At 32.4% G+C, this 22,867-nt stretch overlaps 6 non-coding genes across 6 annotated transcripts; all 6 read left to right on the forward strand.

The window, feature by feature from the left end:
* The first annotated feature begins 10,375 nt into the window (after positions 1 to 10,375).
* Trnat-ugu (transfer RNA threonine (anticodon UGU)) lies at positions 10,376 to 10,448 on the forward strand. The gene has a single exon. It is a non-coding gene; the product is annotated as a tRNA-Thr (tRNA).
* An 82-nt stretch (positions 10,449 to 10,530) lies between these two features.
* On the forward strand, positions 10,531 to 10,603 carry Trnat-ugu (transfer RNA threonine (anticodon UGU)). The gene has a single exon. It is a non-coding gene; the product is annotated as a tRNA-Thr (tRNA).
* A 548-nt stretch (positions 10,604 to 11,151) lies between these two features.
* Positions 11,152 to 11,224, forward strand: Trnat-ugu (transfer RNA threonine (anticodon UGU)). Its single transcript has one exon. It is a non-coding gene; the product is annotated as a tRNA-Thr (tRNA).
* A 392-nt stretch (positions 11,225 to 11,616) lies between these two features.
* Positions 11,617 to 11,689, forward strand: Trnat-ugu (transfer RNA threonine (anticodon UGU)). Its single transcript has one exon. It is a non-coding gene; the product is annotated as a tRNA-Thr (tRNA).
* Positions 11,690 to 11,771: 82 nt separating this feature from the next.
* Positions 11,772 to 11,844, forward strand: Trnat-ugu (transfer RNA threonine (anticodon UGU)). Its single transcript has one exon. It is a non-coding gene; the product is annotated as a tRNA-Thr (tRNA).
* Positions 11,845 to 12,081: 237 nt separating this feature from the next.
* On the forward strand, positions 12,082 to 12,154 carry Trnat-ugu (transfer RNA threonine (anticodon UGU)). The gene has a single exon. It is a non-coding gene; the product is annotated as a tRNA-Thr (tRNA).
* Positions 12,155 to 22,867: the final 10,713 nt, after the last annotated feature.

Genomic DNA, 22,867 nt, shown 5'->3' on the forward strand with positions numbered 1-22,867 from the left:
AGTGACTAGAGCACTGGTCTTGTAAATCAGGGGTCCTGAGATCAATTCTCACTGGTGGCTACGAGTTCTTAATTGTTAATTTTTTTCTTCCTCTCTTTGCATAATATAATGTAAACATCCTATTTATTTCGCATAACTCCGAGCCATCATAGCTCAGTGGTTAGAGCACTGGTCTTGTAAACCTGGGGTCGTGAATTTAAACCTCAATAGTCGCTACGAGTTCTTAATTGTTAATTTTTTTCTTTCGCAATTTGCATAATATAATGTAAATATCTTATTTATTTTGCATAACTCCTAGCCATCATAGCTCAGTGGTTAGAGCACTGGTCTTGTAAACATGGGGTCGTGAATTTAAACCTCAATAGTCGCTACGAGTTCTTAATTGTTAATTTTTTTCTTTCGCAATTTGCATAATATAATGTAAATATCTTATTTATTTTGCATAACTCCTAGCCATCATAGCTCAGTGGTTAGAGCACTGGTCTTGTAAACCTGGGGTCGTGAATTTAAACCTCAATAGTCGCTACGAGTTCATAATTGTTAATTTTTTTCTTTCGCAATTTGCATAATATAATGTAAATATCTTATTTATTTTGCATAACTCCTAGCCATCATAGCTCAGTGGTTAGAGCACTGGTCTTGTAAACCTGGGGTCGTGAATTTAAACCTCAATAGTCGCTACGAGTTCTTAATTGTTAATTTTTTTCTTTCGCAATTTGCATAATATAATGTAAATATCTTATTTATATCGCATAACTCAGAGCCATCATAGCGCAGTGACTAGAGCACTGGTCTTGTAAATCAGGGGTCCTGAGATCAATTCTCACTGGTGGCTACGAGTTCTTAATTGTTAATTTTTTTCTTCCTCTCTTTGCATAATATAATGTAAACATCCTATTTATTTCGCATAACTCCGAGCCATCATAGCTCAGTGGTTAGAGCACTGGTCTTGTAAACCTGGGGTCGTGAATTTAAACCTCAATAGTCGCTACGAGTTCTTAATTGTTAATTTTTTTCTTTCGCAATTTGCATAATATAATGTAAATATCTTATTTATTTTGCATAACTCCTAGCCATCATAGCTCAGTGGTTAGAGCACTGGTCTTGTAAACCTGGGGTCGTGAATTTAAACCTCAATAGTCGCTACGAGTTCTTAATTGTTAATTTTTTTCTTTCGCAATTTGCATAATATAATGTAAATATCCTATTTATTTTGCATAACTCCTAGCCATCATAGCTCAGTGGTTAGAGCACTGGTCTTGTAAACCTGGGGTCGTGAATTTAAACCTCAATAGTCGCTACGAGTTCTTAATTGTTAATTTTTTTCTTTCGCAATTTGCATAATATAATGTAAACATCCTATTTATTTCGCATAACTCCCAGCCATCATAGCTCAGTGGTTAGAGCACTGGTCTTGTAAACTTGGGGTCGTGAATTTAAACCTCAATAGTCGCTACGAGTTCTTAATTGTTAATTTTTTTCTTTCGCAATTTGCATAATATAATGTAAATATCTTATTTATTTTGCATAACTCCTAGCCATCATAGCTCAGTGGTTAGAGCACTGGTCTTGTAAACCTGGGGTCGTGAATTTAAACCTCAATAGTCGCTACGAGTTCTTAATTGTTAATTTTTTTCTTTCGCAATTTGCATAATATAATGTAAATATCTTATTTATATCGCATAACTCAGAGCCATCATAGCGCAGTGACTAGAGCACTGGTCTTGTAAATCAGGGGTCCTGAGATCAATTCTCACTGGTGGCTACGAGTTCTTAATTGTTAATTTTTTTCTTCCTCTCTTTGCATAATATAATGTAAACATCCTATTTATTTCGCATAACTCCGAGCCATCATAGCTCAGTGGTTAGAGCACTGGTCTTGTAAACCTGGGGTCGTGAATTTAAACCTCAATAGTCGCTACGAGTTCTTAATTGTTAATTTTTTTCTTTCGCAATTTGCATAATATAATGTAAATATCTTATTTATTTTGCATAACTCCTAGCCATCATAGCTCAGTGGTTAGAGCACTGGTCTTGTAAACCTGGGGTCGTGAATTTAAACCTCAATAGTCGCTACGAGTTCTTAATTGTTAATTTTTTTCTTTCGCAATTTGCATAATATAATGTAAATATCTTATTTATTTTGCATAACTCCTAGCCATCATAGCTCAGTGGTTAGAGCACTGGTCTTGTAAACCTGGGGTCGTGAATTTAAACCTCAATAGTCGCTACGAGTTCTTAATTGTTAATTTTTTTCTTTCGCAATTTGCATAATATAATGTAAATATCTTATTTATATCGCATAACTCAGAGCCATCATAGCGCAGTGACTAGAGCACTGGTCTTGTAAATCAGGGGTCCTGAGATCAATTCTCACTGGTGGCTACGAGTTCTTAATTGTTAATTTTTTTCTTCCTCTCTTTGCATAATATAATGTAAACATCCTATTTATTTCGCATAACTCCGAGCCATCATAGCTCAGTGGTTAGAGCACTGGTCTTGTAAACCTGGGGTCGTGAATTTAAACCTCAATAGTCGCTACGAGTTCTTAATTGTTAATTTTTTTCTTTCGCAATTTGCATAATATAATGTAAATATCTTATTTATTTTGCATAACTCCTAGCCATCATAGCTCAGTGGTTAGAGCACTGGTCTTGTAAACCTGGGGTCGTGAATTTAAACCTCAATAGTCGCTACGAGTTCTTAATTGTTAATTTTTTTCTTTCGCAATTTGCATAATATAATGTAAATATCTTATTTATTTTGCATAACTCCTAGCCATCATAGCTCAGTGGTTAGAGCACTGGTCTTGTAAACCTGGGGTCGTGAATTTAAACCTCAATAGTCGCTACGAGTTCTTAATTGTTAATTTTTTTCTTTCGCAATTTGCATAATATAATGTAAATATCTTATTTATATCGCATAACTCAGAGCCATCATAGCGCAGTGACTAGAGCACTGGTCTTGTAAATCAGGGGTCCTGAGATCAATTCTCACTGGTGGCTACGAGTTCTTAATTGTTAATTTTTTTCTTCCTCTCTTTGCATAATATAATGTAAACATCCTATTTATTTCGCATAACTCCGAGCCATCATAGCTCAGTGGTTAGAGCACTGGTCTTGTAAACCTGGGGTCGTGAATTTAAACCTCAATAGTCGCTACGAGTTCTTAATTGTTAATTTTTTTCTTTCGCAATTTGCATAATATAATGTAAATATCTTATTTATTTTGCATAACTCCTAGCCATCATAGCTCAGTGGTTAGAGCACTGGTCTTGTAAACCTGGGGTCGTGAATTTAAACCTCAATAGTCGCTACGAGTTCTTAATTGTTAATTTTTTTCTTTCGCAATTTGCATAATATAATGTAAATATCTTATTTATTTTGCATAACTCCTAGCCATCATAGCTCAGTGGTTAGAGCACTGGTCTTGTAAACCTGGGGTCGTGAATTTAAACCTCAATAGTCGCTACGAGTTCTTAATTGTTAATTTTTTTCTTTCGCAATTTGCATAATATAATGTAAATATCTTATTTATTTTGCATAACTCCTAGCCATCATAGCTCAGTGGTTAGAGCACTGGTCTTGTAAACCTGGGGTCGTGAATTTAAACCTCAATAGTCGCTACGAGTTCATAATTGTTAATTTTTTTCTTTCGCAATTTGCATAATATAATGTAAATATCTTATTTATTTTGCATAACTCCTAGCCATCATAGCTCAGTGGTTAGAGCACTGGTCTTGTAAACCTGGGGTCGTGAATTTAAACCTCAATAGTCGCTACGAGTTCTTAATTGTTAATTTTTTTCTTTCGCAATTTGCATAATATAATGTAAATATCTTATTTATATCGCATAACTCAGAGCCATCATAGCGCAGTGACTAGAGCACTGGTCTTGTAAATCAGGGGTCCTGAGATCAATTCTCACTGGTGGCTACGAGTTCTTAATTGTTAATTTTTTTCTTCCTCTCTTTGCATAATATAATGTAAACATCCTATTTATTTCGCATAACTCCGAGCCATCATAGCTCAGTGGTTAGAGCACTGGTCTTGTAAACCTGGGGTCGTGAATTTAAACCTCAATAGTCGCTACGAGTTCTTAATTGTTAATTTTTTTCTTTCGCAATTTGCATAATATAATGTAAATATCTTATTTATTTTGCATAACTCCTAGCCATCATAGCTCAGTGGTTAGAGCACTGGTCTTGTAAACCTGGGGTCGTGAATTTAAACCTCAATAGTCGCTACGAGTTCTTAATTGTTAATTTTTTTCTTTCGCAATTTGCATAATATAATGTAAATATCCTATTTATATCGCATAACTCAGAGCCATCATAGCTCAGTGGCTAGAGCACTGGTCTTGTAAACCTGGGGTCGTGAATTTAAACCTCAATAGTCGCTACGAGTTCTTAATTGTTAATTTTTTTCTTTCGCAATTTGCATAATATAATGTAAATATCTTATTTATTTTGCATAACTCCTAGACATCATAGCTCAGTGGTTAGAGCACTGGTCTTGTAAACCTGGGGTCGTGAATTTAAACCTCAATAGTCGCTACGAGTTCTTAATTGTTAATTTTTTTCTTTCGCAATTTGCATATTATAATGTAAATATCCTATTTATATCGCATAACTCAGAGCCATCATAGCTCAGTGGCTAGAGCACTGGTCTTGTAAACCTGGGGTCATGAATTTAAACCTCAATAGTCGCTACGAGTTCTTAATTGTTAATTTTTTTCTTTCGCAATTTGCATAATATAATGTAAATATCTTATTTATATCGCATAACTCAGAGCCATCATAGCGCAGTGACTAGAGCACTGGTCTTGTAAATCAGGGGTCCTGAGATCAATTCTCACTGGTGGCTACGAGTTCTTAATTGTTAATTTTTTTCTTCCTCTCTTTGCATAATATAATGTAAACATCCTATTTATTTCGCATAACTCCTAGCCATCATAGCTCAGTGGTTAGAGCACTGGTCTTGTAAACCTGGGGTCGTGAATTTAAACCTCAATAGTCGCTACGAGTTCTTAATTGTTAATTTTTTTCTTTCGCAATTTGCATAATATAATGTAAATATCCTATTTATTTTGCATAACTCCTAGCCATCATAGCTCAGTGGTTAGAGCACTGGTCTTGTAAACCTGGGGTCGTGAATTTAAACCTCAATAGTCGCTACGAGTTCTTAATTGTTAATTTTTTTCTTTCGCAATTTGCATAATATAATGTAAATATCTTATTTATATCGCATAACTCAGAGCCATCATAGCGCAGTGACTAGAGCACTGGTCTTGTAAATCAGGGGTCCTGAGATCAATTCTCACTGGTGGCTACGAGTTCTTAATTGTTAATTTTTTTCTTCCTCTCTTTGCATAATATAATGTAAACATCCTATTTATTTCGCATAACTCCTAGCCATCATAGCTCAGTGGTTAGAGCACTGGTCTTGTAAACCTGGGGTCGTGAATTTAAACCTCAATAGTCGCTACGAGTTCTTAATTGTTAATTTTTTTCTTTCGCAATTTGCATAATATAATGTAAATATCCTATTTATTTTGCATAACTCCTAGCCATCATAGCTCAGTGGTTAGAGCACTGGTCTTGTAAACCTGGGGTCGTGAATTTAAACCTCAATAGTCGCTACGAGTTCTTAATTGTTAATTTTTTTCTTTCGCAATTTGCATAATATAATGTAAATATCCTATTTATTTTGCATAACTCCTAGCCATCATAGCTCAGTGGCTAGAGCACTGGTCTTGTAAACCTGGGGTCGTGAATTTAAACCTCAATAGTCGCTACGAGTTCTTAATTGTTAATTTTTTTCTTTCGCAATTTGCATAATATAATGTAAATATCTTATTTATATCGCATAACTCAGAGCCATCATAGCGCAGTGACTAGAGCACTGGTCTTGTAAATCAGGGGTCCTGAGATCAATTCTCACTGGTGGCTACGAGTTCTTAATTGTTAATTTTTTTCTTCCTCTCTTTGCATAATATAATGTAAACATCCTATTTATTTCGCATAACTCCTAGCCATCATAGCTCAGTGGTTAGAGCACTGGTCTTGTAAACCTGGGGTCGTGAATTTAAACCTCAATAGTCGCTACGAGTTCTTAATTGTTAATTTTTTTCTTTCGCAATTTGCATAATATAATGTAAATATCCTATTTATTTTGCATAACTCCTAGCCATCATAGCTCAGTGGCTAGAGCACTGGTCTTGTAAACCTGGGGTCGTGAATTTAAACCTCAATAGTCGCTACGAGTTCTTAATTGTTAATTTTTTTCTTTCGCAATTTGCATAATATAATGTAAATATCTTATTTATATCGCATAACTCAGAGCCATCATAGCGCAGTGACTAGAGCACTGGTCTTGTAAATCAGGGGTCCTGAGATCAATTCTCACTGGTGGCTACGAGTTCTTAATTGTTAATTTTTTTCTTCCTCTCTTTGCATAATATAATGTAAACATCCTATTTATTTCGCATAACTCCTAGCCATCATAGCTCAGTGGTTAGAGCACTGGTCTTGTAAACCTGGGGTCGTGAATTTAAACCTCAATAGTCGCTACGAGTTCTTAATTGTTAATTTTTTTCTTTCGCAATTTGCATAATATAATGTAAATATCTTATTTATATCGCATAACTCAGAGCCATCATAGCGCAGTGACTAGAGCACTGGTCTTGTAAATCAGGGGTCCTGAGATCAATTCTCACTGGTGGCTACGAGTTCTTAATTGTTAATTTTTTTCTTCCTCTCTTTGCATAATATAATGTAAACATCCTATTTATTTCGCATAACTCCGAGCCATCATAGCTCAGTGGTTAGAGCACTGGTCTTGTAAACCTGGGGTCGTGAATTTAAACCTCAATAGTCGCTACGAGTTCTTAATTGTTAATTTTTTTCTTTCGCAATTTGCATAATATAATGTAAATATCCTATTTATTTTGCATAACTCCTAGCCATCATAGCTCAGTGGTTAGAGCACTGGTCTTGTAAACCTGGGGTCGTGAATTTAAACCTCAATAGTCGCTACGAGTTCTTAATTGTTAATTTTTTTCTTTCGCAATTTGCATAATATAATGTAAATATCCTATTTATTTTGCATAACTCCTAGCCATCATAGCTCAGTGGCTAGAGCACTGGTCTTGTAAACCTGGGGTCGTGAATTTAAACCTCAATAGTCGCTACGAGTTCTTAATTGTTAATTTTTTTCTTTCGCAATTTGCATAATATAATGTAAATATCTTATTTATATCGCATAACTCAGAGCCATCATAGCGCAGTGACTAGATCACTGGTCTTGTAAATCAGGGGTCCTGAGATCAATTCTCACTGGTGGCTACGAGTTCTTAATTGTTAATTTTTTTCTTCCTCTCTTTGCATAATATAATGTAAACATCCTATTTATTTCGCATAACTCCTAGCCATCATAGCTCAGTGGTTAGAGCACTGGTCTTGTAAACCTGGGGTCGTGAATTTAAACCTCAATAGTCGCTACGAGTTCTTAATTGTTAATTTTTTTCTTTCGCAATTTGCATAATATAATGTAAATATCTTATTTATATCGCATAACTCAGAGCCATCATAGCGCAGTGACTAGAGCACTGGTCTTGTAAATCAGGGGTCCTGAGATCAATTCTCACTGGTGGCTACGAGTTCTTAATTGTTAATTTTTTTCTTCCTCTCTTTGCATAATATAATGTAAACATCCTATTTATTTCGCATAACTCCTAGCCATCATAGCTCAGTGGTTAGAGCACTGGTCTTGTAAACCTGGGGTCGTGAATTTAAACCTCAATAGTCGCTACGAGTTCTTAATTGTTAATTTTTTTCTTTCGCAATTTGCATAATATAATGTAAATATCCTATTTATTTTGCATAACTCCTAGCCATCATAGCTCAGTGGTTAGAGCACTGGTCTTGTAAACCTGGGGTCGTGAATTTAAACCTCAATAGTCGCTACGAGTTCTTAATTGTTAATTTTTTTCTTTCGCAATTTGCATAATATAATGTAAATATCCTATTTATTTTGCATAACTCCTAGCCATCATAGCTCAGTGGCTAGAGCACTGGTCTTGTAAACCTGGGGTCGTGAATTTAAACCTCAATAGTCGCTACGAGTTCTTAATTGTTAATTTTTTTCTTTCGCAATTTGCATAATATAATGTAAATATCTTATTTATATCGCATAACTCAGAGCCATCATAGCGCAGTGACTAGAGCACTGGTCTTGTAAATCAGGGGTCCTGAGATCAATTCTCACTGGTGGCTACGAGTTCTTAATTGTTAATTTTTTTCTTCCTCTCTTTGCATAATATAATGTAAACATCCTATTTATTTCGCATAACTCCGAGCCATCATAGCTCAGTGGCTAGACCACTGGTCTTGTAAACCTGGGGTCGTGAATTTAAACCTCAATAGTCGCTACGAGTTCTTAATTGTTAATTTTTTTCTTTCGCAATTTGCATAATATAATGTAAATATCTTATTTATATCGCATAACTCAGAGCCATCATAGCGCAGTGACTAGAGCACTGGTCTTGTAAATCAGGGGTCCTGAGATCAATTCTCACTGGTGGCTACGAGTTCTTAATTGTTAATTTTTTTCTTCCTCTCTTTGCATAATATAATGTAAACATCCTATTTATTTCGCATAACTCCGAGCCATCATAGCTCAGTGGTTAGAGCACTGGTCTTGTAAACCTGGGGTCGTGAATTTAAATCTCAATAGTCGCTACGAGTTCTTAATTGTTAATTTTTTTCTTTCGCAATTTGCATAATATAATGTAAATATCTTATTTATTTTGCATAACTCCTAGCCATCATAGCTCAGTGGTTAGAGCACTGGTCTTGTAAACCTGGGGTCGTGAATTTAAACCTCAATAGTCGCTACGAGTTCTTAATTGTTAATTTTTTTCTTTCGCAATTTGCATAATATAATGTAAATATCTTATTTATATCGCATAACTCAGAGCCATCATAGCGCAGTGACTAGAGCACTGGTCTTGTAAATCAGGGGTCCTGAGATCAATTCTCACTGGTGGCTACGAGTTCTTAATTGTTAATTTTTTTCTTCCTCTCTTTGCATAATATAATGTAAACATCCTATTTATTTCGCATAACTCCGAGCCATCATAGCTCAGTGGTTAGAGCACTGGTCTTGTAAACCTGGGGTCGTGAATTTAAACCTCAATAGTCGCTACGAGTTCTTAATTGTTAATTTTTTTCTTTCGCAATTTGCATAATATAATGTAAATATCTTATTTATATCGCATAACTCAGAGCCATCATAGCGCAGTGACTAGAGCACTGGTCTTGTAAATCAGGGGTCCTGAGATCAATTCTCACTGGTGGCTACGAGTTCTTAATTGTTAATTTTTTTCTTCCTCTCTTTGCATAATATAATGTAAACATCCTATTTATTTCGCATAACTCCGAGCCATCATAGCTCAGTGGCTAGAGCACTGGTCTTGTAAACAAGGGGTCGTGAGTTCAATCCTCACTGGTTGTTACGAGTTCTTATTTAATAATTTTTCTTCTTCCTCTCTTTGGATAATATAATTTAAATATCCTATTTATTTTGCATCATTCTGAGCCATCATAGCACAGTGGCTAGAGCACTGGTCTAGCAGACCAGGGGCCGTGAGTTCAATCCTCACTGGTTGCTACGTGTTCTTAATTGTTAAATTTTTTCTTCCTCTCTTTGCATAATATAATGTAAATATCTTATTTATTTTGCACAGCTCCGAGCCATCATTGCTCAGTGGCTACAGCACTCGTCTTGTAAAACATGGGTCGTGAGTTCAATCCTCACTGGTGGCTACGAGTTCTTAATTGTTAAATTTTTTCTTCCTCTCTTTGCATAATAGAATGTAAATATCCTATTTATTCCGCGTCACTCCGAGCCATCGTATCTCAGTGGCTAGAGCGCTGGTCTTGTAAATCAGGGGTCCTGAGTTCAATCCTCGCTGGTGACTACGAGTTTTTAATTGTTCATTTTTTTTCTTCCTCTCTTTGCATAATATAATGCAAATATCCTATTTATTTTCAATAACTCCGAGCTATCATAGCTCAGTAGCTACAGCTCTAATCTTGTAAACCAGGGGCCGTGAGTTCAATCCACAGTGGTGGCTGCGAGTTTTTAATTGTTAAATTTTTTCTTCCTCTCTTTTAATAATATAATGTAAATATTCTATTTATTTCGCATAACTTCTAGCCATCATAGCTCAGTGGTTACATCACTGGTCTTGTAAACCATGGGTCGTGACTTCAAACCTCACTGGTCGTTACGAGTTCGTAATTGTTAATTTTTTTTCTTCCTCTCTTTGCATAATATAATGAAAGTATCCTATTTATTATGCATAACTCAGAGCCATCATATCTCTGTGGCTAGAGCGTTGGTCTTGTAAACCAGGGGTCGTGAGTTCAATCCTCACTGGTGGCAACGAGTTCTTAATCGTTAACTTTTTTCTTCCTCTCTTTGCATAATATAATGTAAATATTCTATTTATTTGGCATAACTCCTAGCCATCATAGCTCAGTGGCTAGAGCACTGGTCTTGTAAACTAGGGCTCGTGAGTTCAATCCTCACTGATGGCTACGAGTTCTTAATTGTTAACTTTTTTCTTCCCCTCTTTGCATAATATAATGCAAATATCCTATTTATTTTGCATAACTCCGAGCTATCATAGCTCAGTAGCTACAGCTCTGATCTTATAAACCAGGGGCCGTGAGTTCAATCCTCACAGGTGGCAACGAGTTCTTAATTGCTAACTTGTTTTCTTCCTCCCTTTGCATAATATAATGTAAATATCCTATTTATTTCGCATAACTCCTAGCCATCATAGCTCTGTGGCTAGAGCACTTGTCTTGTAAACCAGGGGTCGTGAGTTCTGTCCTCAAAGTTGGCTACTAGTTCTTACTTGTTAACTTTTTTCTTCCTCTCTTTGCATAATATAATGTAAATATCCTATTTATTTCACATAAAACAGAGCCATCATAGCTCAGTGGTTACAGCACTGGTCTTGTAAACCATGGGTCGTGACTTCAAATCTCACTGGTCGTTACGAGTTCTTAATTGTTAATTTTTTTCTTCCTCTCTTTGCATAATATAATGTAAGTATCCTATTTATTATGGATAACTCAGAGCCATCATATCTCAGTGGCTAGAGCGTTGGTCTTGTAAACCAGGGGTCGTGAGTTCAATCCTCACAGGTGGCAACGAGTTCTTAATCGTTAACTTTTTTCTTCCTCTCTTTGCATAATATAATGTAAATATCCTATTTATTTCGCATAACTCCTAGCCATCATAGCTTTGTGGCTAGAGCACTTGTCTTGTAAACCAGGGGTCGTGAGTTCTGTCCTCAAAGTTGGCTACTAGTTCTTATTTGTTAACTTTTTTCTTCCTCTCTTTGCATAATATAATGTAAATATCCTATTTATTTCACTTAAAACAGAGCCATCATAGCTCAGTGGTTACAGCACTGGTCTTGTAAACCATGGGTCGTGACTTCAAACCTCACTGGTCGTTACGAGTTCTTAATTGTTAATTTTTTTCTTCCTCTCTTTGCATAATATAATGTAAATATCCTATTTATTATGCATAACTCAGAGCCATCATATCTCAGTGGCTAGAGCGTTGGTCTTGTAAACCAGGGGTCGTGAGTTCAATCCTCACTGGTGGCAACGAGTTCTTAATCGTTAACTTTTTTCTTTCTCTCTTTGCATAATATAATGTAAATATCCTATTTATTTGGCATAACTCCGAGCCATCATAGCTCAGTGGCTAGAGCACTGGTCTTGTAAACCAGGGGACGTGAGTTGAATCCTCACTGATGGCTACGAGTTCTTAATTGTTAACTTTTTTGTTCCTCTCTTTGCATAATATAATGTAAATATCCTATTTATTTCTCACAACTCCGATCCATCATAGCTTAGTGGCTAGAGCACTGGTCTTGTAAATCAGCGGTCGTGAATTCAATCCTCACTGGTGGCTACAAGATCTTGATTGTTAAATTTTTTCTTCCTCTCTTTGCATAATATAATGTAAATATCCTATTTATTTTGAATAACTCCGAGCCATCATAGCTCAGTGGCTAGAGCACTGGTCTTGTAAATCAGGGGTCGTGAGTTCAATCCTCACTGGTGGCTACGAGTTCTTAATTGTTAATTTTTTTCTTCCTCTCTTTGCATAATATAATGTAAGTATCCTATTTATTATGCATAACTCCGAGCCATGATAGCTCAGTGGCTAGAGCTCTGGTCTTGTAAGCCAGCGGTAGTGAGTTCAGTCCTCACTGGTGGGTACGATTTCTTATTTGTTAAATTCTTCTCCTTGTCTTTTCAGAACATAATATAAAAATTCTATTTATTTCACACTTCCGCGAGCTTCCAAATTTATATTTGTAACAGATTCAAATATTTCTATTATATATCATTGATGAATATTTCAATTGCCCACCAGTGGGGTGCAAGACATTCATTGCCTTTCCCAAGGTTCATATTTTTACGGAGAATAGGGGAATTTCTTTATTGGGGAGAGTGAGAGAAAGTTTCATTAAGATCTTTTCTGTCAATTTTTTTATTTCAAGTGGCTTAGGCTGTCACAAAGCACTATCAGTTCACATCTCGAATATTGGAAAGGCTCATCGTGCTTCTGGATCTAAACATGTCCTCTCATCGGCGCGGCATAGAAATTTGGAGAGAGAGTGCCGATTGGGATATCGTTATTGTCATCTGATCATGGTTCAGAATGAAAGCTATTAGTTTCAAAGTAACCTAATGTTATCTCAAAACGGCTATTGATTATTATGACTATTTCATATCATACCACTTATGTTTCGCAAAAGAAGTACCAAGGAGTTTGAACTTTGCATATAAAAATAGCTTCATAGCAATAAAAGTGAGATTAAAGCAATAGTTTCTTTAATGATTTCTACAATTTTTTTCAAATAAGTTTATTATATTCTGGGTGAGATGATACGGGTACTCAGTGGATCAGTATATGTAATATGGAACTGTAACAGCTACAGCGCCAACTTATTTTCGTATGAAAAATATAGCCATTCATTTATTTATATTTGCTCATAATATTTGAATCCATCAATAATATAGCGCACTTTTTCTTTTAGAACTTTCAGATTTGAAAAGAACATCTTAAAGTTTGCGGAATACGAAAGTATTGTAAAAACGCTTTTAATCTAATATTGAATCTTCTATGCACTGCTTCTATGCATATACTTCTATGCACGCGCAATAAAAATATACATCTGTTTCTAAAATTCTATTTGCAAAGGAAATACGTTGTACTCTAAAATACAGTTGCAGTGATGTTAGAAGTAGGATTTAAAAAATATTCCTACCATGAAAGGATTTTTTTTAAATTTTTTTTTGAAAATCTCCAAAATATTGAAAACGAAAGCTGATTAATGATAAATAAAAGTAATTATTATAGCAATTACTTTTATTTAACCCTTTAATGGGCCTTTTTTTTCTAGTCAAATTACGTTAAAATATGTTTAGGCTTGAAATTAGAATAAGAAAAGGGATTTGTTTAGATAATTAGATAAATTTAATTTGATTCATTAATTAATTTGGTTCATTAATAATGAAGTAACAAATCAAGACGCATCATTTTGTGTGAGATATAGAACTGAAGCATCTAAGTTTCTGTCTTTCTAAAAAAATGTGTCAGAACTTATGCCAACCTACATATTCATACAAAGATTGATAAATTTTGGCGGGAAGCATACTTCCCACGGCCCTAGAAAGGTTAAAGTAATTGTTTAGTCTGAAATTTATGGGTTATCTTATCTTAAATGTACGATATTGACATGATTCGGCTATTTAATTATAAAAAAAATGAACCAACTTATGTTTTAAAACACTTGACCACATTTGCTGGTATTCATCCCGATTATTGATTTTTCTTACTTTAGATTGGTTACTCGTTCTTGCATTTGGTTGGAATTTAGCTGCAGGTGCGCTGTTCCACGAACTGCAAAAAAAAAAAAAAAAAAAAAATTTTTAATTTTTAAATAAAATATTTTTAATAGTTTTTTTTGGTGGTGGGGGGGGGTTCAATAGGTTTTTTGGTGTATTGCCTAAAAAATTTAAGAATTTTCACTTCATTTTTCCTGATTTTACTTTTTCGAGAATTCCTTGTTTTTTGGCGTTTAGGAGATATATTTTCATTTTAATAAATAAATTAAACTATGCAAAAAGTTAATAACGAATTTATCATAGCGCATGGCCCGTCGCGCGCTCTACCAAGGGGCACTGTGGATAGCTTTGTGTCAGGAGCATTCACGGAGAAAAAATTACTGACACAATTTTTTGTTTAAAAAATCTTAAAAATACAAAAAAATATAAAATTTGTGGAAACGGAAAGTGTAGGACATGTCCTTTGGCAGATAAGGAACAGATCAAAAATGAAAACTCAAAATTACAAACATTCTGTAAAAACAAAAATTTGATTTATCTCCTTAATTGTTCAGAATGTAATTTAAAATATATTGGCCAAACTAGCACCAAGCTTAATTTAAGAATTAACAATCACAGATCCGATATAAAAAACTTCATAAAAAATAGGACCACTGACTTCGAACTGGAGCATTTTCAAAACCATAACTTTAGCAATATTAATATCTACATTCTAGAAGACAATATTAACGAATTAAACAAAAGATCAGATCTGGAAAACATTTATATTTGCAACCTGAAAACTTTATTTCCTTATGGTCTCAATAGTAAATTAAATGGGGAAGGTTATGCAGATTTAAACAATAATTGCATTTATAACAAATTTAACATTTTTAAAAATTTTCTAAATAAAGATAACTTTCCTAAAAGATTTAAAAGAGGTAAAGGGAAAGGAGGCAATTTTCAAATTATATTTGAGGAATTTCAAAATTACTGTAATCTGGAACACAATAGTGAAAACATTCACAGAATTAGGAAATACATTTTTGGTCTTAGAAATAATAAAATGAAATGGTTTTTAAATAATAAATTCGGGGAATTAGAGTTTAAAAATTCGTACACTAAATGTATTATTCTAGATCTTATTAAATGTAAACTTAACATTGGAAAAAACGATTTACTTTTTAATAATAAAAATAATGTTTACAAAGAATACTGTGTGACTAAATTCTTGGATATTTACTTCGAATATCTTAAATTACCCAAAATTATACATAATAATAATATATTTTTTCCTCTTGCAGATAAAACTAATGTATCAACAGCGTTTAGTTACACTTCAACTTTAAAGAAAAAAATTTGTAATTATAATTACTATAGCAAAAATTTAGATAAAATAAATAAAACAGATTGTTACTGTAACAAGGAAAAATATAAAGATTTTATAGATATTGATAAAGGTCATATTATTACAGGTAATTTAAAAATTATTGAATCCAACTCTTTAAGAGATTTGATGGGAAGAGGCACAAAATTTAGATTAAGAGAAAAAATAAACCATAACAAAATTTTGATTTCTATTGGTAATGATTTGGATGTTTTTATTGCCAAATTATCTAGAAAATACCACTGGCCTGCGGAAGGTTTCGGGGAATGGAAAGTGAGAATTTTAAAGGAAATTAAAATAAAATTGAATACTGATTTTGACAGATCTAAAGAACGTGGGATTTATTTTAGTAAAACATTAAAAAATGAAATAAAAAATTTAAAAGAAAAATTTGTTATTACAGTAATAGATAAATCAGCAAATAATTTCTGTTTAATTTGTAAATATTATTATAAAGAACTTTTAATTAATGAATATAACTCTAATGCAACTTATATGTTAAAGAACACCGGAAAAAAGGAATTAGATAAAAGAATGCTAGCTTTCGCAAAAAAAACCAAAACTAAGACTTGCTCTCTTAACTATCCTTATTTATTCCCAACAGTTAAATTTCATAAAAATCCATTAAAATTCAGATTCGTAACCTGTAGCACTGGTAGTTATAATTACTATACGGGTAAACATTTCTTTAAATACTTAAAAATTATCCTGGACAAAATAAAAAATGAAGACAACTTTATTATTTCTAGTAACAAAGAAGTATTGGATTTTCTTAAAGATAACAACATTAATAAACTTAATACTTTTGATTTCGAAAATTTATACACTAATCTACCTCATGAAAAATTAATAAAGGTCTGCACTTTTATATATGACGAATATTTAAATGAAAATATCATTCCTAAAAATAACTGGCTTGAGTTATGTAATTTTAATATTACTGAAAATTACGTGTTTAATGGTATTAATTTTTATAAACAAGTCAAGGGCATTCCAATGGGGACAGCTTTCTCAAGTGCTTTAGCTAATATTTTCCTGCATTACTATGAGAAAAAAATAATTAAATATAATTTAATAAACGGGTGGAGATATATTGATGACCTACTTTTGATTAACTTCGACAATACTGATATTATTACTAATTGCTATCCAAAAGATTTAATTCTAAAAGATACAAATATAAATCAACTTGAGGCTACCTTTCTGGATTTAAAAATCGAAATTGCTAATGATAAAACAATAGTTGGTATATACGATAAAAGGGATGATTTCAACTTTAAAATAACAAAACTATGTAACTACCATTCCAATCTAAACTCTAAAATTTTCAAAAATCTAATTTTCTCACAAGTTAACAGGATCAAAAGGGTTTGCAATAATAAAAATTCTTATATTGAAGCATCAAATATCCTCCTTAAAAATTTAATTAAAAATGATTTTCCTAGAAATTACTGTAATGTCAATTTTTTAATTAAACAAGGTATGGTTTGGGATTAATCTTTTGGCTTAAATAAAAATAGAAATTTACTTGCATATTGGATCACTCAATAGATGGCGCTGGGTGCCTACCTCTGTTTACATAATTTACCGTTAACTTTTAAAAAACAGGAAATCACAAACGATTGTTTTAAAGTTTCGTTCACTGTTGGATGGTATGTTCTGGCCTTTTCGTTTTTAATTTTAATTTTAATTTTAATGCTGTTTTTGTTTTTATTGTATTTTTACTTTGTGGTTTTTTTCTAATTTGCTATTTTGTATTTCCTTTCTGTTAAAATGGTATATCTCTTGAGCATAATTTCGGGAGATTTTCGGGTCACGAGGAATCATTATTAGACTTAATGTCTGTATGTCCTCACAGAAAAAATCCCTTTATTTGAATCCCTGCCTGAGGGTGACCCTTGAAAAAGTCTTCAGGCCGGATTCTTTTTTAATATTTTTTAATAATTTTTTTGGTTTAATTTTTATTTGGTTTTTGTTTTTCCTATTAACTTGATTCTAATACTTTTGTATCAATTCATCTGTGTTTTAGAAGTAGCTGCAATTGCGCTCTCTAAATACTATGAAGTTCCTTTTTGGTTTTAGTTTAAATAGGTAATAAATTTTAGTTGCGATTTCGAAACTGTTTTGTTTCGTTTTCATTTTAGTTTCGTTTTCAAACTTTTTCTTACTTTAGATTGGTTACTTATATATATATATATATATATATATATATATATATATATATATATATATATATATATATATATATATACATACAAGCCGCCATTGGCGACCAGCTTGCTCGCCATGATTATTGCCTTTTTAAGTCATTAAACGATTAATATAAAATGTCTTTTTTAAAAGTATCAGTTTTATTTTATACGACTTATACTTTAACGGAAACATTCTGCAACCAATTAATGTGGACACAAATTAAAAATTTATATACTATGAAATATAAGCGGAAGTGAAAATCCTGTTTCGGAATTAATGGTAAAAAAAGCTATTTTTTTTATCTTAACATTGGCAAAAGCAGGCGATTGTATATTTTGATGGATGAGTTTAAATTTCCTGACATCAAAAGCAACATAATATTGTAAAATAAATTTAAAGAATTTAATAAAAGTGAAGGACAAAAACTGTACAGAAATGAATACGATATCATTATAGATGTAACTTTTTTTTTTAGTTTTATAATAATGAAGGGGAAAAAAACCTTTTTGAGAAATTAATAGTTTTGGAAGTCGTCTATTTCTACTAGATAAGTCAGAGCTATTATCCTCAGTAATGGTTTTCGCTCTTGATTATTAAACTTTCTGAATCTTTTATATCTTCTAATTGAATGAAATGTTTGACACGGCGAGCAACATTAATAACATAATAATCTTATTTAAGTAACGAAGTGTTGAATTAAGTACAACTGTAAAAAATGCTGAATAAAGCAGTCTGCTGAAATTTTCGTACAGCGATATGTTTACATTTCATTGCTGCCATTCCGGATTAAGTAATAAGAGCGATTTCTTTGCTACCTGCGTTAGAATTTTATATATATATATAGAGAGAGAAACTATAATATTTTATACATCATAATGTTGATATATAATGCATTAGCGAGTTCGCAAATTGTACAGACTAACTCTATGGCAAAGGATACCGACGCGCTCCGATTGGTCGATTTCTTTCGCACAGACTTTCTATGCTGTAGCTGTTGCAACCCTGTTTGGTTTCTACGTATTTTTTTGCCTGCCATTTTTCAAAATGGAGGAATTAAATCTTCCAGAGAAATACAATTATAAAATAATTGATATTGATGAGAATAGAGCTATTTTTCGCATTCCAGATCTTGTAAATAAGGAATTAGCACAGGTAGCAATTTTTCTGTGAAGTATTATTAAAATAATACTTGAAAATTAAGTTTTTATTTTACGGGAAATCATCGGCCAATTTTTTTAATAAATTTTTATGTTAAAATCATTACCATAAAATATTTATATGCAAATATACTATATTTATTAAGATATTTAGACGATATTAAACGGAATAGAAATCATTATAATTCTTATTGAATATTCATGCAAAATAAAATAAGGAGATATTTATTTATTAATTTCGTATTCAAATTATTAACATAAGATGTCTATCTGCAAATGTGCTATATTTGTTAAGATATTTAGATTCATATAGTTATTAACAATCTAATTATTAATCTTGATATTTGTTATTAACTTAATATTAAGATTTATAAATAGTTAATACATTTCTTTTGAATACTTATTTCTTGCATTTTTGTAACACATATTTCAGGAATGGATTCAAGAATATCAACAAAGATCGGAAACAGTTTGGCACAGTTTTGCAATGTTTGAGCCAAATAAGCGATAACTGCACTATTATGCCAAAACATTGCCAAAAAGATGTCAAGGCTTAAACCAATCAGAGCGCGTCGGTATCCTTTGCCATAGAGTTAGTCTGTACAATTTGCGAACTCGCTAATGCATTGGCTTGTGAAAAATTTTAAGGTTTTGATAGTAAAATAAAATCACATGCTAAAAAAAACTCGTCTCATGCATTCGTCTAATGCTAACAAAAATCACGTGGAAATCTGTTTGTCCTAATGACTTATTTCGTTTCAATCTAATCGTTGAATACAGAATGGTTTGTCTTTTACCGCTGCTTCGATAGCTGAATAAAACGAAGAGTATTCAGCAATGAAAGAGTCAAACACTCTGGGACGAGCTTTTCAGGGTTACATCGGAGCATCTGATCCTTTAGGGTTGAGAAAGGGAGTGGAAGGTTTCATTCCTAGGGACGACGATGAAGAGGAAGAAAAGAAGAAAACAATAGCAAAAAGAGTGTTTCGCCTTTTTCGAAAGAAAAAAAAGAAAGAAGCCGATGAAGTATCAGAAACGTCAGTTGAGACAGATATTGAGGATCAAAAAGAGAAAGAACTGGACAGAAGTCCAAAGCATGGGAAAAGGAGAGCATCGTATAGACCCATATCCGTCAAGGAATCTGATGTTGATGATGAGAAATTACACACTGACTCTTTATCAACTAGTACAAGGACAACAAGTAAGAATAATTTTCAAAATTACAAGTGCATCATCACAAACTTGTGTTATAGATATGTAAAGAAAGAAATCTGTTGAGAAATCTAATTCTTTTGTTCACTTGTAGTAGAGTATTCTAAGTTCTGTTTGGTCTGTTTTATACGATAAAAACATTCAATTATCTAAAAAAAAAATTATGATTTACAAATTCTATCGAATGCTATCTTATTATCAGATAATGAAAGTTTAGATAAACTTCGCCAATTTCATGTAAAAAAAAATCGTAGAGTTTGTAGCATCGCCAAATATCAAGCAAACAAGTGATAACTCGCCAAATTTTGAATTAGATTTAACAGACGTTAAGTTCATTCTAGAGGAGGTTATTAGCAGTACTCTACTGTCAGGTATTATTCAAAATTCTTAACGTTGGCAATTTTTCTCGATGTTTTCATTAATTCGATAGATTATTTTACGTTTTTGCGGCATTTATTTATACCGTTGACAAGAATAAACCTAAGTTTACCATACGTGTACATAATTTTGGTGATATTTCACTAATTGGACAAATTCATGATAGATAATGATTTGCAGTCCTTTATCTTGCTTACTTCTTAACAGTATTTACATACTAACCGCATGCTAATGATTAATTTACAAACATCACATGCTAATAGATTCTTGATAATTGAAATTTCATTATGGTTATCATTGACATACAATTAATTTCAAGTTCTCCAATGGCATACGGTTACTAAGTAATTATTTCTAACTATACTATTTGCCATAGGACCCTGGCGATATTTCTCTATTCCAAAAGGATAATTGCTAAATAGGGTATATATTTAAATTATTTCTTATTTTTCATTAAAATACTCTAGTGAAAAAGTTATTAACGTATAACAGCATACAAAAATCTTTGGTAAGACTTGAAAACTCGTTAATGCTTTATCGTTAAATTAACTACTATTCTTCTATTTCTCCAAACTTTATGAAGGTCATCTAATTAATTTTGAGAGTTATTGCTGAAAAAATTCGAATAAAACCGAATATTTCGAAATGGTAATCTAAGAAAATCTTTCAACAAAATGTTGGAATTAACTTAGTCAAAAAAAATGATATTTGCGGTTCTTGTAGATATTTACACCCCCCGGTTTACTTGGCAATTTTCTTACTATGCCAAACTCTATTTAACATAATATGCTAAGATTCCATCAAGATTATTGCACTATGGTTTCATTTGTTGTCAATTCATAGCAGCCTACTTCATTTGGCTATGTTTCTAGTTTATTGGCGATTTTCTGTGGGAAAAGGGACATATATATCAACATGCACCATATTTACTGCTATCATTTTAAGAATGCTATGCTATATGCTATCATTTTAAGAATGCTATGCTATATGCTATCATTTTAAGAATGCTATGCTATATGCTATCCTTTTAAGAATTTCAGATCAAATGATTCACCAATCAAGAAATATAATGTTTCAAATATGGTTATTATAACTGAATAATTAATCAGAATTCTTTTTTCTATTTTTTCAACTCCCTAGCGAAAAGCTCTCCTGAAACCAGTACGATTATAGACTTTTCAGACGAAGAATCGAAAACTCCTTCAGTACAGATCCAAGCAAAACGATACCGAAAGAGAGAAAGGGGTAAAACTTATTATACTTGATGAACAGAAGAATTTTCAATTTAGCAACAATCCTCTAATTTTTAATTCTAAAATTTCTTTGAGATCTACAGAATACTTCAAGATACAAAATTTTAAGGATTTATGAATTACTTTGTATTTCTTGTTGCGCTAAAAGAAAATTTTCAAAATAGGGAATGCATTCAGTTAAATAGCTGCTATAGCAAAAATTTCGGGGTTTTTAGAAATAATAAGTTAGTGAAAATATATATGCTCAGAATAAATTTAGCTTTGCATAAATCGTCATCGTGTTTCACAATGGTAAAGAACAGTAAAATATATCTATATATTTAAAACAATGTGGAAAACCAAAGAACCAGTCCACAGATCCAATCTGTGCCTCCATTTTGACGATTTTTATTTCATATGAAAATTTATGAGCTCTAAATATATCATCAATGATCTCTTATGCCACACAGCCGCCATATTCAAAAGAAATTTATAAAATAATACTTCACTATACACATTCTTTACGGGAAAAAATGCTAGGATAGATTCTTCCAGTCGCAACTACTGTACTAATTTCAATTAATGATTTTTTTATTTAAAAAAAAATTTCGTATGAAAATTTATACGACAATTTAGATGTATCTTTGTAGATCGTATGTATCTTTATAGATCACCTCTAATAATCACCAAATGTATCTTTATAGATTGCCTCCAATAATCACCCCACAATCACTACCACTACTTTTTAAAAAGTTTGAAAAATACTACTTCACTATACATTATTTATGGGAAAAACCTTGACAATATTCCCCAGCACAAACCGCTGCACCGATACCCAGGTTAGTATTTCACATGAAAGTTTAATATCCCTAGATACACCAACAACGATCGCCTGCCCTCTCTACCGTCCAATTTTGCAAAATAAAATTTTGGCTGAGTCCCCAGCCTCAAAAACTAGATTAATTTCACCAAATAATTTTCTCACTTTGTAATCATACCTAACCAATCAGAAAGTTTTATGATTATTATGAAAAAATAATTTAAAGTAATGTAGTTCATAAAAGTTGGTAAGCGTGTCTATTATGAATATAGTAAGCGAACAACTGGTCAAACAAACTGGTGGAATAACTAACTGATCACATGACTATATAATAATAAACTATATAAGATTATAATTTATACTATACTCTATAAAAGTATATTTTTTTAAAATTTTAATTTTTTTTTAATTAAAAAAACATAACTATACAAGCTATAACTACGAGAAAAACCAACTCAATGGAAACACGTCTTTTTTAGAAATAAATTTTCAATGAAATAAATATAATGATAGTTTAAAGATTTGTTATAGATATAATTCAACTTGGTCCAGCTTGTCTGTATA

This window comes from Argiope bruennichi, chromosome 9 (genome assembly GCF_947563725.1).
Source record: "Argiope bruennichi chromosome 9, qqArgBrue1.1, whole genome shotgun sequence".
Lineage (NCBI taxonomy): Eukaryota > Metazoa > Arthropoda > Arachnida > Araneae > Araneidae > Argiope > Argiope bruennichi.